We start from the raw sequence: 622 nt of genomic DNA, 5'->3' as shown, positions 1-622 counted from the left end.
CTAGGAAGAACCCACTACCCATGCGAGAAGTGCTTGTTCCTGCAAGCAGGAGCAGGGCTTCCCAAAACAACCCTCAAAATCAACTCCAAATTTCCCCTCTCCGTGGTTATTTCAGGAAGAGCCACCCCAATGGCAGGGTGAGGAGAAGGGCTTCACCCAGCACAGAGACGCAGCATTGGAGACTCTCAACGATGGGGGAGAGATGGGAAGAAACCGGCAGCGAGGATGAATTTCGAGGGGATTATTGCTATTATAAACCACCGCTCGGGGATTTATAATCAAGTAATTAATTCCTGGACAAGGCAGGAGGGGGAGGGTGGCAGAGGCGCTGCTTAGGAATGCGAAGCCTCCTCCCTCCTGTTGTTTTTCTTAAGGTCTCGGGCACCTCCAGCCTCACTGGCTGCTACCACTAATAATAACGAGGAGCTAAAAAAACCCGGCTTCCCACTCGCAGCCGCACTCCACTCGCATGTCTGGTGCCCATGCGTGCCCACCCACCCCCACACATGCAGACGGGACACACGGACAGCACATCCACTCAAACAGGGTCCAAGGGGCAGCAGCAGCAACGCAGACCCCCAGGCAACGGGGGGATTACACCGGGACCTGCTCCCAAGCACCG

The sequence above is a fragment of the Buceros rhinoceros genome, unplaced genomic scaffold (genome assembly GCF_000710305.1).
Source record: "Buceros rhinoceros silvestris isolate BGI_N320 unplaced genomic scaffold, ASM71030v1 scaffold23794, whole genome shotgun sequence".
Taxonomy (NCBI): Eukaryota; Metazoa; Chordata; class Aves; order Bucerotiformes; family Bucerotidae; genus Buceros; species Buceros rhinoceros.
Note: the sequence above shows the minus strand (reverse complement) of the source record.